The sequence below is a fragment of the Anomaloglossus baeobatrachus genome, chromosome 1, assembly GCF_048569485.1.
Source record: "Anomaloglossus baeobatrachus isolate aAnoBae1 chromosome 1, aAnoBae1.hap1, whole genome shotgun sequence".
Classification (NCBI taxonomy): Eukaryota; Metazoa; Chordata; class Amphibia; order Anura; family Aromobatidae; genus Anomaloglossus; species Anomaloglossus baeobatrachus.
Genome location: NC_134353.1, coordinates 595,129,929 through 595,148,672, shown reverse-complemented (window position 1 = coordinate 595,148,672; position 18,744 = coordinate 595,129,929).

The window sequence follows — 18,744 nt, the reverse complement described above, 5'->3', positions numbered from 1 at the left end:
TAACATTGTCATCCATGAGACCTAGCTTCTTGTCCCACTTCTCAGGAAGGCAGGGACAACACTCTTGAAGCAAGAACAGTGCGAACAGGTGGTTGATTGGATAGCAGATAATGGTTCCAATCTGTTTCCCAGCACAATCCTGTTTCCACACGGTCCAGTCTCAGCATTGATCTATGCATAGCAATATGAGTTAAAGCTGTTGATGTTGGCACATAGCACTTTAACCCTTTGAACTTCAATGGAGCAGTATTTTCATATGTGTCAGTTTCATCAATTGAAAAAGTTTTATAAATATATTTTTATGCTGGTTATTATATCATTGATGCAACAGGACCTGTTCTTCACATCTTGAGGCTATATTACTGCCTTTCCATCTATGTACCCCTCATTTGTGCCCTTTCCTTCTTATTTTTTTTATTTATATTCACGTATTTATTATCTGTTTGTGTTACAATAAATAAAATATATGTTTTTGAGCAGTAGAACTCTCTCTTCTACAGTTTTTCTCATGTCTTTTGAGTTGCCCTTATGTCCTGAGTGATCTTTTATTATTTAGGATCCTCCTGAAATCCATGTTGTTTTTCTTTCATGGATTTCTTGTTATCACTAGCCAAGAGCCTGGACCACATGATCCTCAACCTGATCCTTCTTCCTCCTACCATGGCCCAGTCCCAGGAGACAAGTGATCAAACACTCGGACACTCCGAGGAGCAAGTATTTACATTGCTATTGATTGATTCCAGCCTCTTACCCTACATGCTTCAAGAGGGACATGAGGAGATTGTGAGTAGTAATGCCCAAAAAATTCAGTAGCTACGATAAGAAGAGAACCGCAATTGGTGTCTCAAGCGGTTGATGTTAATGAAACACAGTTGTCAACAAGTGATGTTTTAAGTCAACAAGTCAGGAGGAGGACTAGAGTATGAAGTGGAGGACGAGGTGGTGGACGATGAAGCCACTTACTCAACCTGGCAAGCTGCCATGCTGAGTGAGGACATCAATGTAGAGGTGGCGGGATCAGTAGTACCATAACTGGCAGGAAGAGGCAGTGGGGTAGGTAAAAGGATTCTTATGTTCTTACAACAACTCACAAAGGGAGTAAAGGTAGCACACTATAAACTTCAAATGACCCTGCTGGTTCCCTTACAGACTAGAGATCCCAACCCTGCAGTCCCTAGTGGTTCCTGCTGGAATTAGAATAGCCCTGACCCCAGAATAAATGATGGCAACTTGGGCCTCGGCTACCTGATTGACCATTCAGCACTTCACATTCCTTCTAGGGAATGGGAGGGCAGAGCAGAGTGCAAATTACCTACAAAAAGGAAGGTATGCTGAAGTAGGAAGTGAGCCTTGACTGATTAGACAAACAACAAATACAAAATAATAGAGAAGGTGAATATTGCTAAAGATTGCTATGCCTACTTACTGACAACAAACATAAGATAGGTACAGAGTGGAGCAGGGCGCTTTGACAAAGGGGCTAATCTCTCGTTTATATGACATACTTACGTCACACATAGAAATACTACATTCGTATATGACAAAGTGGGAGACATATCTGGGAAGCGTGATACTGAAATCAATGTGGCAGATCATCTGGGATTGAGCTGCAAAGACTTCTATATCCACTACATGAAAGGAAAATCAGTATGAAATTTTAATGCATTGGTACCATACCCTGAAGGTCCTCATTAGGCTTTTTCCTAACACATCGGACCAATGTTGGAGATGTGAAAGGATAAGGGATCTCCCACTCATATCTTCTGGGACTGCGAGCTCCTGGTTCCCTTTTGGAGATAGGTGGAGAGATTGATCCATGGAGTTTTGGGGTATGGGGTCGCCTTGGACCCGTTTAACTACCTTCTCAATGTTCTGCCTTTGGGGACCTCAAAAGATTCAGTCAGGCTGCTCCTCCACATATTGACTTCGGCGAAATGTTTGATAGACTCATTTTGGAAAAAATCCTTCCCTCCCACTCTCCAGGACTTGGAGTTGAGGATACAAGAAACAAAATGGATGGAATACCTTACTACCTGCATTAACAATCAGCTGGAAAAATGTCAATGAACATGGTCGTCCGGGGATGTTTTTATGGACAGTCGTAACTAGCTGTTAGAACAAAAAATATCCACGCTTTTGAATGCTCCGCACAGGTGTTTTGCATGTATCACATGTTAGTTATCCTCTCCTGCTCTTCCCTTCCCTGTTATGGTCAGGAGACCACTGCAAATGATCTTGCAAAAATCCCATAAGAGGTAGAAAATAATGCTCAAGAGTAGTTGGAAGCTTAGCTGGCTGCAATCCACTAACTGCACAACACAACTAGAAATAGCGGTAGAGTGTTCCTAACCAACCTAGACGCCTTTTCAGCGCTGGAGCACTAACTAGCTTCAAAGATGGAATGAGGAATCCTGACTTGCCTCAGAGCAGCCTAAAAAGGATAGTAAAGCCCCCAACATATAAAAACGGTAATGTAAGGAATAAGACAGCACACAGATGGTAATATTGGGTTAAGCAAAGTGAGGCCCTGCTAGCTTGATACAAAAAGGATAGAAAAGATTACTGGTTGCAGCCAGTGAAAACCCTGCAAAAATACCAACACCTGATAATCAAAAATGCCTTAAAGATCACACGATCTTCCTCCCACTATATCAGGACCTCTTGTGCAAATACAAACTCCTAATCAGACTGGGAGTAAAAACACCTTTCTTGCTGGGAATAAATCGAGAAAAACAGAAAATTTGAAGTGCCAGATTCTCCAAATACAAAATTAAAATGTAACCTTTACTAAATTCATTAAAATTGGTCCTCAACCAATAAAACCAAACAAACAATACATATAAGGTTTGGCCCTTCCTAACAAGGAGATATGTGCAGGCCAACAGATTCAGCTAATACCGCTATGATGATTGGGACTTATCTCACCAAATAACTAAGTGCCACTTACATCAAAGTCCACAAATAAATAATTGGATTTATCTCACCAAATACTTTTAGATTCAAAGTGGTTCAGACCATCTCATGGCGGAACCTTATAGACAGAAAGATATGCCTCCCAACGCGTTTTGTTCTGAAAAAACTCTTCAGGGGAGCTTATGAATAGAGATGAGCGAACCGGTCCCGGTTCGGCTCGAGGCGGTTCGCCGAACGGGGGGTCTGGCTCGAGTTCGGCTCGTCGAACGTTCGACGAACCGAACTCGAGCCCATAGGAAACAATGGCAGGCAATCACAAACACAGTAAAACACCTAGAAAACACCCTGAAAGGTGTCCAAAAGGTGACAAACAACTCACAACATAACACAAACACATGGGAAAGTGACAAGGACATATACTCATGTGAAAACAAAACAGCTGGACAAGGAAAAAGAGGGAGACACACAGATATATGAGTATATGCAAAGAAACATCGATTCCATTATTGTGCAACTTGAGCCCTGCTCATTTTAGGCTTCCAATCTGGATAAATTGCCTGAGCTCGCCACGTACGCCTTGAGGATCTTGTCGTGTCCTGCAGCCAGCGTTCTCTCGGAACCTGTCTTCAGTGCTGCTGGGGGTCTGCTGGCAGATAAGCACACGTGTCTGTCCACTGACAATGTGGACCTGGCTCTCAGAGGACTTTTCTTCCCCTGGGTCAGCCAGGGGAGGCGAAAGGCACGCGTATTTTTGAGAGTGCTTCATGCAAAGCATCTTTTTCTTTGTCAAAAGGGGGGCTCAACCGATGCCAGTCAAGTGGGGTGTGTGTGGCCCAGTTAGTGGCAACGAGGGAGACTGTGGTTGGAGTCCCCTCGCTGTGTCTCTAAAAGAACCAAGATGAACAAGTCATGGCTCTCAGAGGACTTTTCTTCCCCTGGGTCAGCCAGGGGACGGGAAAGGCACGCGTATTTTTGAGAGTGCTTCATGCAAAGCATCTTTTTCTTTTTCAAAAGGGGGCTCAACCGATGCCAGTCAAGTGGGGTGTGTGTGGCCCAGTTAGTGGCAACGAGGGAGACTGTGGTTGGAGTCCCCTCGCTGTGTCTCTAAAAGAACCAAGATGAACAAGTCATGGCTCTCAGAGGACTTTTCTTCCCCTGGGTCAGCCAGGGGACGGGAAAGGCACGCGTATTTTTGAGAGTGCTTCATGCAAAGCATCTTTTTCTTTTTCAAAAGGGGGCTCAACCGATGCCAGTCAAGTGGGGTGTGTGTGGCCCAGTTAGTGGCAACGAGGGAGACTGTGGTTGGAGTCCCCTCGCTGTGTCTCTAAAAGAACCAAGATGAACAAGTCATGGCTCTCAGAGGACTTTTCTTCCCCTGGGTCAGCCAGGGGACGGGAAAGGCACGCGTATTTTTGAGAGTGCTTCATGAAAAGCATCTTTTTCTTTGTCAAAAGGGGGGGTCAACCGATGCCAGTCAAGTGGGGTGTGTGTGGCCCAGTTAGTGGCAACGAGGGAGACTGTGGTTGGAGTCCCCTCGCTGTGTCTCTAAAAGAACCAAGATGAACAAGTCATGGCTCTCAGAGGACTTTTCTTCCCCTGGGTCAGCCAGGGGACGGGAAAGGCACGCGTATTTTTGAGAGTGCTTCATGCAAAGCATCTTTTTCTTTGTCAAAAGGGGGGGTCAACCGATGCCAGTCAAGTGGGGTGTGTGTGGCCCAGTTAGTGGCAACGAGGGAGACTGTGGTTGGAGTCCCCTCGCTGTGTTTTACATGCTTTTAGAAGGGCATGAAATGGCTTGGAGGTTGACTTTCATCATATGCAAACTGTTGGCTACCAAAATGCTGCCTTTCCAACAACTGTGGTTATAGGCAATGAGGAACATACTGATGAAGATGAGACGCAGATACCCGATTGGGATGACAACTTAAATATTCGGTCAGGGCAAGAAGAAACTCGGTCTGAGGGGTAGGGGAGTGCAAACACAACAATTGATGATTAAGTTCTAGATCACACCTACTGTCAACCCACAGTCAGACACTCGAGGAGGTCAACAGAGGCGGTGGAGGAGGATGCAACCGACGTCGAAGTAACCTGGCGCCTTCCTGGACACAGTCGGAGCACTGGTAGCACGTCTACAACTGCATCCTCAGCCACCACTCTGCCTCTGAGCATTATTCGGGGTGGATCAACAGGTCGCATGGCCTCTAAGCCTTGCCTAGCCAGGTCCTTTTTTGACATAGAAAAAGATCGCCCAAATTATGTGATCTGTAAAATTTGTCATGGTTCTCTTAGTAGAGGTCAAAACCTCAGCAGTTTGACAACTTCTTCCATGAATCGTCACATGAATAAATATCATATGGCCCGATGGGAAGCTCACCGTGCTGCAATGCGGCCTAGCGGAGCGAACCATCCACCGCCTGCCCCTTCCAGTGCATCCGCGCGCTCGTCATCTTCTAGGACTGTGGGGACAGCTGTCACACCTGTTTTTCCACCCACAACTTCCACCACTGTAACCGCAACAGGCAGTTTGCTTGGTAGGTCGTCAGTTGGTTTGGAAGGGGAAACAAGTGAGTGTGTACAGCTCTCTCAGACATCGATAGCACCAACTTTGGATGAAGGCAACATCATGTCTCCGCCTGCACTTTCCTCACAAAGCTGCATTTTTCCAGGGACACCCGACTCAACACCGTCTACACACAGCAGCCAGATCTCTGTCCCTCAGATGTGGTCAAATAAAAGGCCACTTCCTGCGACCCATGACAAAGCGAAGAGGTTGACTCTATCCCTCTGTAAGCTGTTGACTACAGAAATGCTGCCTTTCCGCCTAGTGGACACACAGGATTTTAGAGACCTTATGTCTGTCGCTGTGCCCCAGTACCAGATGCCTAGTCGCCACTACTTCTCTAAGAAAGGTGTGCCCGCGCTACACCAGCATGTCGCACACAACATCACCGCTTCCTTGAGAAACTCTGTGTGTGAACGGGTGCATTTCACCACCGATACTTGGACCAGTAAGCATGGACAGGGACGTTACATGTCGCTGACTGGCCACTGGGTAACTATGGTGATAGATGGTGAAGGGTCTGCTGCACAAGTCTTGCCGTCCCCACGACTTGTGTGTCAATCCTCTGTCTGTCCAAGTTCCGCCACTGCTTCTGCATCCTCCACCTCATCTGGGTCCTCCACCTCCGCCCCAAGCCTGCCTGGTCAGGCCACCAGCGTTCTCACTGCGCAGAAGGAATCACGCACCCCTCATTACTATGCTGGTAGCAGAGCGCAACGGCATCAGGCGGTCTTTAGCTTGACATGTCTTTGAAATAGGAGTCACACAGCGACTGAGTTGTGGGCAGCTCTGGAGACTGATTTTGATAAATGGTTGTCTCCACTCAACCTGCAGCCTGGTAAGGCCGTGTGCGACAATGCTGCAAACCTGGGTGCGGCCCTTCGCCTGGGCAAGGTGACACACGTGCCTTGTATGGCTCACGTGTTTAACCTTGTTGTCCAGCAATTTTTAACACACTATCCCGGCCTAGATGGCCTTCTGACCAGGGCACGGAAACTGTCTGCAGTGCTCACTTCCGCCGTTCAACCGCCGCACCTGAGCGACTTGCATCGCTCCAGAAGTCTTTCGGCCTGCCGGTTCATCGCCTGAAATGCGATGTGGCGACACGCTGGAATTCAACTCTCCACATGTTACAGCGACTGTGGCAGCACCGGCGAGCCCTGGTGCAATACGTCATGATGTATAGCCTGGGCCAACGAGATGCAGAAGTGGGGCAGATCACCCTGATGGAGTGATCTCAGATCAAGGACCTATGCACCCTTCTGCACAGTTTCGACATGGCGACGAATATGTTTAGCGCTGACAATGCCATTATCAGCATGACGATTACAGTCATTTACATGCTGGAGCACACGCTAAACACTATTCGTAGTCAGGGGGTGGGACAACAGGAAGGGGAGGAACTACAGGAGGATTCATATGCGCAAGACACAACAACATCACCAAGGTCCAGACGTTCATCATCACCAACGCGGCAGGCATGGGACCATGGGGGACAGGGATCAACAAGGGCGCATGGTAGCAGGTGAGATGTTGAGGAAGGTGCAGGAGGACATGAAGATATGGAGGACGAACTGTCCATGGACATGGAAGACTCAGCAGATGAGGGGGACCTTGGTCAAATTTCAGTTGAAAGAGGTTGGGGGGAGATGACAGAGGAAGAAAGAACGGTTAGCACCTCTATGCCACAAACACAGCGTGGACTTGGTGCGCATGGCTGCGCAAGACACATGAGTGCCTTCTTGTTGCACTACCTCCAACATGACCCTCGTATTGTCAAAATTAGAAGTGATGATGACTACTGGCTTGCCACACTATTAGATCCCCGGGACAAGTCCAAATTTTGTGACATAATTCCACCCATAGAAAGGGACGCACGTATGCAGGAGTATCAGCAGAAGCTGTTACTCGATCTTAGCTCGGCTTTTCCACCAAACAACCGTGCAGGTGAAGGGAGTGATTCTCCCAGTTGTAACTTGACAAACATGGGACGGCCTCGTCATCTTCAACAGTCTACCCGTACCAGTAGGACCGTATCTGGTGCTGGTAACAGCAATTTTATGGAATCTTTTCATAATTTTTTTAGACCCTCCTTTGCAAGGCCACCAGAGACAACAAGTCTGACACATAGTCAACGGATGGAGAGGATGATACAGGAGTATCTCCAAATGAACATCGATGCAATGACTTTGCAAATGGAGCCTTGCTCCTTTTGTGCTTCAAATCTAGAAAAATGTCAAGAGCTCTCCAGTTACGCCTCGAAGATTTTGTCGTGTCCAGCTGCCAGCGTTGTCTCTGAACGTGTCTTCAGTGCTGCTGGGTGTGTGCTGACAGATAAGCGCACGCGTCTGTCCAGTGACAATGTGGACAGACTGACGTTCATCAAAATGAACAAGTCATGGATCCAGAAGGAATTTACTACCCCTGTGTCATCCTGGGGAGAGTAAATGCTTGTGGATTTGGAATGTGCTTGATGCAAATCAAAACATCCTGTTTGCAACTAGGGCACAAGTGCTGCCACTGATAAGGTGTCTGTGTGGGGCCCAATTTTTGGAAAAAAAGGGAGACTCCGCTTGGAGTAACCCTTGCTTGCTGTGTTTTTTAAAAATGATACAAGATGAACAGATCTGAAGGCAAGATGAAGCCAACATCATGTCTCCGCCTGCACTTTTCTCACAAACCTGCATTTTTCCAGGGACACCCTACTCAACACCGTCTACAGACAGCAGCCAGATCTCTGTCCCTCAGATGTGGTCAAATAAAAGGCCACTTACTGCGACCCATGACAAAGCTAAGTGGTTGACTCTATCCCTCTGTAAGCTGTTGGCTACCGAAATGCTGCCTTTACGCGTAGTGGACACACAGGATTTTACAGACCTTATGTCTGTCGCTGTGCCCCAGTACCAGATGCCCAATCACCACTGCTTCTCCAAGAAAAGCATGCCCGCGCTACACCGGCATGTCGCACACAACATCACCACTTCCTTGAGAAAATCTGTGTGCGACAGGGTGCATTTCAACACAGATACTTGGACCAGTAAGCATAGACAGGGTCATTACATGTCACTGACTGGGCACTGGCAAACTATGGTGAGAGATGGAGAAGGGTCTGCTGTACAAGTCTTGCCGTCCCCACGAGTTGTTTCAATCCTTGTTCTGTATGTAGAAGTTAATACACTGCTTCTGCCTCTTCAACCTCGTGTGGGTCCTCTACCTTTGCGCAAACCCTGTGTGGTCAGGCCACCCTTCCTTGCAACTGCGCACAAGGACTACCACACACCTCCTTACTATGCTGGCAGCAGAGCTCAATGCCATCAGGCGGTCAAAGTTTTACTTTGAAATGTATGGGAAATGTGAGTCACACCGCTATTACAGAGAATAGTAGTCAGGCAGGGTCAAAACATTAATTGAGGAACAGGAACAGAATGGGACGGCCAGGACTTAATCAGAAAACAAGCAGAGGTGAAATGCGTATCGGCCAACAAGGTACATAAACAGCAAGCAGGAAAAGTAGTCAGGTAACAAGCACACAAAATCATAAAACTGAACTGGGGGTAAAATTAACCAGAGGTTCATAGCTATGTCTGGCAGTGGTCTGCAGACAGGATGGGCATAAAAAAGGGTGTGGTGTCTTCCCATTGGTTGTAGCTGAATGATGGTATTTCATCTGTGAGATACCCACCAGCTACATTCAGCCAGAGATTCTGCATCTGTCAAGGTAATGCAGCCCAGTGGGTGAGCATAACCTGCGTCCACCTGCGCCGCTGGCATCGACTACTCTCCCATCATCAGCACTATTCATGAAAGGAACACGTTGTCACCTGGCGACCGGAGTACAAATTGACGGAGCGGACTCCGTTGGTGACTTAACAGCCGTGTGCGGCAATGATGCAAACCTGGCTGCGGGCCATCCTCAGGGCAATGTGACACACGTGCCTTTTATGGCTCACGTGTTGATCCGAATTCTCCAGCAATTTTTAAAACACCATCACGGCCTACATGGCCTTGTGCAGCGGGCACGCTCGCTATGTGCTCACTTCCATCGTGCGCACACAGCAGCTCAACAACTTTCATCACTCCGGAAGTCTTAGGGTCTGGCAGTTAAACGCCGGAAATGCGATGTTCCGACACGCAGGAATTGGAATCTGCACATGTTGCAGCGTGTGTGGCAGCACCGCAGAGCCCTGCTGAAATACGGTAAGACATATAGCCTGGGATAAGTTGATCCAGAGGTGGTGCAGATCACGCTGCTGGAGTGGTGTCAGATCAAGGACCTATGCACCCTGCTACACAGTTTTGAAATGTCGACGAAGATGTTTAGCACTGGCAATGTCATTCTCAGCGTGACAATTCTGGTCATCTACATGATGGAGCACACTGTAATTATTATTCGGAGTCAGGTGTTGGGACAAGAGGAAGGGGAGGAAGTACAGGAGGAGTCATATGCGGAAGGGATAACAAGATCTACGAGGTCCAGATGGTCAGCGGCACCTATGCGGCAGTCATGGTGAGGGAGAGGGATTAACAAGGGCGCATAGTATCAGCAAAAAGTGTTGATGAAAGTGCAGGAGCCCATGAAGAAATGGAGGACGAACTGGCGATGGGCATGGAAGACTCAGCAGATGAGTGAGAGCTTGCTCACATTTCGGTTGTGCGAGGTTGTGGGTAGAGGGCAGAGGAAGGATGCACGATTCTCACCTCTCTGCCACCAACACACCAAGGACTTGGTCCTCCTGGATGCACAAGACACATGAGCGCCTTCTTGCTGCACTACCTACATGACCCTCGGATTGTATGAATTTGAAGTAATCCTGAATACTGGGTTGCCACACTGTTAGATCCCCGGTACAAGACAAAATTTGGCGAACTAATTCCTGCCATAGAAATAGACGCACGTATACAGGAGTATCTGCAGAATGTGGTACGCAATCTTAGATCTACTTTTCCACTAAACACCAGTGCTGCACAGAGTGAATCTCAACACTTTGTCATGGATAGGAGGAAATGGTCTTTTACTTGTCCACATCGGAGGGACCGAGGGATGGCTGCTGTGCTGAGATGGCGTTGAGTACGGTGTCCCTGCACAGTTGCACTTTTGGTCATATCCCAAAATGAGTTGAAAAAGGACAGATGCTGTTGGAAAGGGGAACAGGTGTGTTGGAAAGGGGAAAAAAATTTTGGTCCGTGGATTTGGTGGTTAAACAACTGTAACATTTGCTGAAGAAACAACATCTGTTACAGTGGGACTGGCAGATTTGGATAAAGTGGTATATAATCTGTGACCGCTATATAACAAAAATTAATAAGAAAAGAAAGAGAAAGGTATATATCACCTTCAGCAGTCAGTGTCCACCGTGCTCCCAGTTGGAAAAGGAGAGGTTGGCAACTTGAAGGTTTGGTGGAGGATACAGAGCTGTGTGTCTATGAAACTAATAGTAGCCTGAACCGAGTTAGACGCCATTCGGATCTGGAGACTGTGAGCCCTGTTAGCGTCACAGGGTCCACATGCCCACCCAGCCCAGGAACTCCCTGTTAACAACACAGGGGCCATTGAGTACGCTGACCGTGTGCGTAGGGGCCACACCTGTGGACAGCAGGCGCATCAGCAGCAGCAGGCCTGTTAATGCCACTGGGCTGCACAAGCAGGACTGTTAGGACAGGAGCTGGTCTTAACCGTTCTGCGTTACCAACTGTGGTGGTGGCCTGCATCCACCACCCTATCCCTGCCTACCTCTGGCCTAAAGCCGCAATGGGTTCAACACATGGAGGTGTGCTCTTTCGGAGCATAATAGAAGACTGCGCACCTCCTTGTTGGCTCCAGCCCCTTTTATAACCTGGGTCCGCCCCAAACCAGGGTGAACCACAATGCACCTCCTGGAGACAAAAGCAGAGTGACACGTCATGAGTGGCATAACTAGCGTCCTATTTGGAAACGCAACTTCAATGATGACCTCATGGCTGCCATGACCCAAACACCTCACCAGTCATCGTCTGACCATCAATAATGCGGTGACAAGTCATAGGTGTGGGCCTCTGCAAGCCATTTGGGAGGACACCTGATGCCCTGTGGTCTATATGGGACCCCCACATCAGGGCCAGGGCCAAAGAGTTCATTACCGGACCTAGTCTCTGATGCAGGAAGTGCCTGAGCATGCTCAGTAGCATGAAATACAGTCTCTGAAAAAAGACTATCAGCTTTAGCATGGTGTCTAGGCACAAAACAGGACTTAGACCCGGCACAGAATGCAAGCACCTGTGCAAAGAGGCTTTTCACACTTAGTGTGGGAGCATGCGCTGTATCCCGAAATGAAGACTTAGCGTCAGGAATGGCACAGTCAGGCTGAGCATACTCACTAGGCGAAACACTGTAATTATGCTGCAGCTGGGGTACATCGGCACACGCATGCGCACTAGCTGCCTCTCCACACTTAGACGTGGAGGGGAAATTTGTCTTGGAGATGCTGTCTATGAACAGAAGGAAAAGCTAAAGGAAGCCTGACTTTCTATCCCTCCGAATTATGAAATGCAGCAATGAATTCCATGAGTTTGCTATAACATTAGCGTAGCTAAATGTGCATGAGGGTGTGATGTAGAGGTGCTAGAAATAGCTTGTCACCAGTGGGGCACTAATGGAATACAACAGCCAGTTCTATGATGCCACAAAATGGCAGTATTTTGTGCTATCATTATAGCTTATTAAAAACAGAGCACGAGGTTGTCATGCAGAGGTGCTGCACATAGATTTGCAGTAGTGTGAATAGACAAAAGTACAATAGCCACGTTTAGGATACAACTAGGTACAGTGAGTGTTTGCTAGTATAATGGCTGAGTTTAAAAAAGTTTGAGTGTGCAATGCAGGCAGACGTGCTGCAAATAACGTTCCAATACTGTGAATTGACAAAAGTACAATAGCCACGTTTAGGATACAACTAGGTACACTGAGTGTTTGCTACTATAAATGGCTGAGTTTAAAAAAGTTTGAGTGTGCAATGCAGGCAGACGTGCTGCAAATAACGTTCCAATACTGTGAATTGACAAAAGTACAATAGCCACGTTTAGGATACAACTAGGTACAGTGAGTGTTTGCTAGTATAATGGCTGAGTTTAAAAAAGTTAGAGTGTGCAATGCAGGCAGACGTGCTGCAAATATCGTTCCAATACTGTGAATAGACAAAAGTAAAATAGCCACGTTTAGGATACAACTAGGTACACTGAGTGTTTGCTAGTATAATGGCTGAGTTTAAAAAAGTTAGAGTGTGCAATGCAGGCAGACGTGCTGCAAATAACGTTCCAATACTGTGAATAGACAAAAGTACAATAGCCACGTTTAGGATACAACTAGGTACACTGAGTGTTTGCTACTATAAATGGCTGAGTTTAAAAAAGTTTGAGTGTGCAATGCAGGCAGACGTGCTGCAAATAACGTTCCAATACTGTGAATTGACAAAAGTACAATAGCCACGTTTAGGATACAACTAGGTACACTGAGTGTTTGCTACTATAAATGGCTGAGTTTAAAAAAGTTTGAGTGTGCAATGCAGGCAGACGTGCTGCAAATAACGTTCCAATACTGTGAATTGACAAAAGTACAATAGCCACGTTTAGGATACAACTAGGTACACTGAGTGTTTGCTAGTATAATGGCTGAGTTTAAAAAAGTTAGAGTGTGCAATGCAGGCAGACGTGCTGCAAATATCGTTCCAATACTGTGAATAGACAAAAGTACAATAGCCACGTTTAGGATACAACTAGGTACACTGAGTGTTTGCTACTATAAATGGCTGAGTTTAAAAAAGTTAGAGTGTGCAATGCAGGCAGACGTGCTGCAAATATCGTTCCAATACTGTGAATAGACAAAAGTACAATAGCCACGTTTAGGATACAACTAGGTACACTGAGTGTTTGCTAGTATAATGGCTTAGTAACAATGAGTTGTAGTGTGCAATGCAGGCAGACGTGCTCTGCAAATGTCTTTGCACTAGTGGGACTATAGCAAAGTCCAATAGCCACGTTTAGGATGCCACTAGGTACACTGAGTGTTTGCTAGTAAAATTGCTTAGTTTAAAAAAGTTGGAGTGTGCAATGCAGGCAGATGTGCTCTGCTAATATCTTTGCACTAGTGGGACTATAGCAAAGTCCAATAGCCACGTATAGGATGCCACTAGGTACACTGAGTGTTTGCTAGTATAATGGCTTAGTTAAAATGAGTTTGAGTGTGCAATGCAGGCAGACGCGCTATGCAAATGTCTTTGCACTAGTGGGACTATAGCAAAGTCCAATAGCCACGTATAGGATGCCACTAGGTACACTGAGTGTTTGCTAGTATAATGGCTTGGTTTTAATGAGTTGGAGTGTGCAATGCAGGCAGACGCGCTCTGCAAATGTCTTTGCACTAGTGGGACTATAGCAAAGTCCAATAGCCACGTATAGGATGCCACTAGGTACACTGAGTGTTTGCTAGTATAATGGCTTGGTTAGAATGAGTTGTAGTGTGCAATGCAGGCAGATGTGCTCTGCTAATGTCTTTGCACTAGTGGGACTATAGCAAAGTCCAATAGCCACGTATAGGATGCCACTAGGTACACTGAGTGTTTGCTAGTATAATGGCTTAGTTAAAATGAGTTTGAGTGTGCAATGCAGGCAGACGCGCTATGCAAATGTCTTTGCACTAGTGGGACTATAGCAAAGTCCAATAGCCACGTATAGGATGCCACTAGGTACACTGAGTGTTTGCTAGTATAATGGCTTGGTTAGAATGAGTTGTAGTGTGCAATGCAGGCAGATGTGCTCTGCTAATGTCTTTGCACTAGTGGGACTATAGCAAAGTCCAATAGCCACGTATAGGATGCCACTAGGTACACTGAGTGTTTGCTAGTATAATGGCTTAGTTAAAATGAGTTTGAGTGTGCAATGCCGGCAGACGCGCTATGCAAATGTCTTTGCACTAGTGGGACTATAGCAAAGTCCAATAGCCACGTATAGGATGCCACTAGGTACACTGAGTGTTTGCTAGTATAATGGCTTGGTTTTAATGAGTTGGAGTGTGCAATGCAGGCAGACGCGCTCTGCAAATGTCTTTGCACTAGTGGGACTATAGCAAAGTCCAATAGCCACGTATAGGATGCCACTAGGTACACTGAGTGTTTGCTAGTATAATGGCTTGGTTAGAATGAGTTGTAGTGTGCAATGCAGGCAGACGCGCTCTGCAAATGTCTTTGCACTAGTGGGACTATAGCAAAGTCCAATAGCCACGTATAGGATGCCACTAGGTACACTGAGTGTTTGCTAGTATAATGGCTTGGTTAGAATGAGTTGTAGTGTGCAATGCAGGCAGACGCGCTCTGCAAATGTCTTTGCACTAGTGGGACTATAGCAAAGTCCAATAGCCACGTATAGGATGCCACTAGGTACACTGAGTGTTTGCTAGTATAATGGCTTAGTTATCAGTTGGAGTGTGCAGAGGACAAGAGGGTACAGTGGCAGGATTGTGGTGCTCTGGGTAGAGGAATGGAAGCCTGCCTTTCTATTCCCTCCTAATGGTGAAATGCAGGTAGGAAATCCCTGACCTGGGCTACACAGACGCTGTTGCTGTTTGCAGGACCTGTCACCTATGGCTCTCTGACCCTGCCGGTTGGAGCCCTTAAAAGGACTGCTATAAAGTGCTCTCCCTAAGCTGTCTAACGCTGTGTATGCAGCGCATACAGCTGTATCGGCTATAGGACTCAGGAAGACGGAGCTGCGACAGTGATGTCTGACACCAAAGACGCAGAAGGCAGATAATGGCGTCCGTGAAGAAAATGTCCGGTTTTATAATGCAGGGACATGTGACATGCAGATCCTATCACACATGCCGTTGCTTCTCTGGCTCAAAGTCCACTTAGCTGTGTGTGTGTCTGGGATTGGCTGACATGCTGGCCCGCCCCACAAGACGCGCGCGCTTAGGGAAGGAAGACAAGAAAAAAAAAAAAAAAAAATGGCGATCGCCATTATAGAAACAGCAGTGATCTGAAGGCGCTGTTCACGCACACTATACACTGAAATGTGATAATAGTTTGATTCACAGAGTGACTTACACTATTACAGCAGAAACCAAGCTATGATTTAGCTGTTTTTTGGCTGCTAGAACCGTTCTCGAACGTTTCTAGAACTACCGAGCTTTTGCAAAAAGCTCGAGTTCTAGTTCGATCTAGAACATGCCCCAAAATCACTCGAGCCGCGAACTGGAGAACCACGAACCACGAACCGCGCTCAACTCTACTTATGAATCCATTCCGGGTCTCATAACATCATGAGCCCGTTATATGCAACAGACATGCAATAGACATAGACTCATCGCAGAGTCATATAAGCGGTGAATCCAAATCAGGTCCCATACACCATGGGTCCATGGTGTATGTGACCTGATTTGGATTCACCGCTTATATGACTCTGCGATGAGTCTATGTCTATTGCATGTCTGTTGGATATAATGGGCTCATGATGTTATGAGACCCGGAATGGATTCATAAGCTCCCCTGAAGAGTTTTTTCAGAACAAAACGCGTTGGGAGGCATATCTTTCTGTCTATAAGGTTCCGCCATGAGATGGTCTGAACCACTTTGAATTTAAAAGTATTTGGTGAGATAAATCCAATTATTTATTTGTGGACTTTGATGTAAGTGGCACTTAGTTATTTGGTGAGATAATTCCCAATCATCATAGCGGTATTAGCTAAATCTGTTGGCCTGCACAAATCTCCTTTTTAGGAGGGGCCAAACCTTATATGTTTTGTTTGTTTGTTTTTATTGGTTGAGGACCAATTTTAATGAATTTAGTAAAGGTTAAATTTTAATTTTGTATTTGGAGAATCTGGCACTTCAAATTTGCTGTTTTTCTTGATAATTTAGATCAACCCATTGGCTAGATATATATGAGAATAAATCGTCCTCAAAAAGAAGTGCAGAAAGAACGCTTATTCCCATGCAAGAAACAAAAGAGAATTTTCTCAAACATTGAATTAGGAATAGACTTCGTAGGTTAAGCAGAAATACCCATAAGTACAATTCAGCCTAAACCAAGAACAGACTAAGAGAACAAACCCTCACAAGGAAAAAAAAATCACTGAGATTACACAATTCCCATTAATTGCAAACAAAAAGACAGAAAAATGAATGAGAATAAATTAATCTCAGGAAGAAAAAACAAAATACTTATCAGGCATAGCTGCAGACTCTGGATAACATAGGAACAAAACAGATGCAAAGGAACGAAAAAAACTGCTGTAGAAATCATTCCTGGAGAATGCAAAAAAGGAGCAGAAAAAAGCAAAAACCCATCCTACATGGAAAGGCAAAAAAGCCTAAAGGCAGGAGTACAAACTTCAAAACATCTTTTCTTGGAGCAGAAACAATTATCACCGGTAAAGGTTAGACAGAAACTCCCTTCCTATATTCCCCCAGGCTGGACTTCATTGGCTTTCCTGGAACAGCAATCATCTTCCACACCTGTCTGAGCGACAGATGTAGAATTAGACTCACTACCAGCACTAGCCGCCAGAGGGAGCCCAGAAACACTCCCAGGAACCGCATCATCCCTGATGATATTCATGGCACTTCCCCTTTTTTCCCTTTGTCTCCCCAAAGCCCACAAGTATTGTCTGTACAACTTTGCAGTTTTATGTTTAAATGGAAAAGTCTTACTAATAAATAAACAGTTTATAAAAAAAAGATAGGTGCAGAGTGGAGAGCAAAAGTAGCAGAGAGAAATTTCCTAGCTGGTATTCTACTGATTGGCAGAAACTAACAGCAATATGGCTGGACTTTAAAATGAGAATATGATCAGCAGGAATACCAGCAGGAGGAACATACTTAAATCTGAAACAAAAAGATGATTGGGCAGGCAAACAAATAAATTAATACACCTGTTACCCTAATAAAAACAAAGCATGTATAACAGAAATTAAACAACTAAAGAAAATAGAGACAGAAAAGCCAACTATAGAGTACAGACTTAAGGGTCCAAATCCAGACGCATGACAAAGAGAAGGTGGACAACTGTTCCCCACAGCAACTACACATGGCAAGTTCCCAGGGCAAGGGTTAGGTGTTCCTTTATTACCTTTGTTTTCCCATGCACCCAGTCCCTTCCAAAAAAAAGGATATACGGTTCATGGTCAATTATTTTTCTTGTTCTCCCCACCTCTACCACATAAACAGGGTCATCATGCGGCAAATGTATACATTTTAGAGGGCTATCAGGCAGCCCTCACTCAACTGACAAAACTTTGAGGAATCAACCAAGATTGTGGGCATCGGTGATGCCATAATCAGCATATCTGTCCCACTTCTGTGTTTACTCAAATGCTCGCTGCTTTGCATTTGGACCATGTGGAGATGGAGAAAGTACATAGGGTGCTACATGTTTGCATCTCCTGACTGCTTGTCCTGGAAATGTTGTCTTTTAGGCTTGTAACTCTGACACTTTTCGCAAACTGATGGTGGTGGCCATCCTGCAGTCCTCAGTCCCCAGCCACCAATATATTTGCCATTGTGCCATCACCACCTTACACCTGCAAGTAGTCAACGCAGCAATTTTGCAGCAGCAGTATATTTATCCAAAACTACCCCTGCTCCAGCAGCTATTCCTACACTGAATTCAGCTATTAGCTGTATTAATATGGAATAACACAAATGTAGTCCTAAAAAGGACTTTTGATTTTAGGTTGCAGCAGCATGGTGTGTAAGGCTAGAATCCCATCCTACATGCCTCTAATACACTATTCCTTCCCCAGCAGCTTGTCCTACACTACATGCAGCTAAGAACAGTATTATTACAGAATAGATTTTTTTACTTAGCAGCAGCAAGGTTTGTAAGGCTAGAATCGATGCATATAGGCCTCTAATACACTTTCTCTACTATAGCAGCTTGCCCTACTCTAAAGGGCACTTTACACACTGTGATCTCGGTAGGGAGATCGCTAGCGAGCGTACCCGCCCCTGTCGGTTATTTGACATGGGCAAATCGCTGCCCGTGGCGCACAACATTGCTTACACCCGTTACACGGACTTACCTTCCCTGCGACGTCGCTCTGGCCGGAGAACCGGCTCCTTTCTAAGGGGGTAATTCATGCGGAGTCACAGCAACGTCACACGGCAGTCATCCAATAGAAGTGGAGGGGCGGAGATGAGCGGGCGGAAGATCCTGCCCACCTCCTTCCGTCCTTCTTTTCCGGTGGACGCAGGTAGGAGATGTTCGTCGTTCCTGCGGTGTCACACGTAGCAATGTGTGGT